Genomic DNA, 403 nt, shown 5'->3' with positions numbered 1-403 from the left:
ATGTTAACGTTTTTTAGAAGGTGTCTCTCTCTAAGTCTATATTATATAACTAAACTATTGGTGTTTGTAAAGTAAACAAGGTTTTCAAAATGTTTAAGAAGCTTCATTTAAAATTAAATTAAAATGCTGATCTTACGCCGCCAGCCTCCTCAGCCCCACTGCCAGCCTGGGGTTCTGTTCACCTAGGCCTGCAGCGGGCTGAGCAGGGCCTGTGGCCAGGACGCCGGCTGGCAAGGGGCCGGCAGCCAGGACCCCAGACCGGGGGGGGGGGGGTTCAGGGGTCAGGGCAGAGGGTGCAGGGCAGAAGGCTGGGTGTGTGTGGGAGGGTTCAGAGGTCAGGGCAGAGGGCAGTGGGAATGTGGGGGGTTCAGGGCAGAAGGCTGGGGGTGTGGGGGGATTCAGG

The sequence above is a fragment of the Terrapene carolina genome, unplaced genomic scaffold (genome assembly GCF_002925995.2).
Source record: "Terrapene carolina triunguis isolate 2854851 unplaced genomic scaffold, T_m_triunguis-2.0 Scaffold662, whole genome shotgun sequence".
NCBI classification, from domain to species: Eukaryota; Metazoa; Chordata; order Testudines; family Emydidae; genus Terrapene; species Terrapene triunguis.
The sequence above is the reverse complement of the archived record's forward strand: the minus strand, read 5'-3'. Positions refer to the sequence as shown.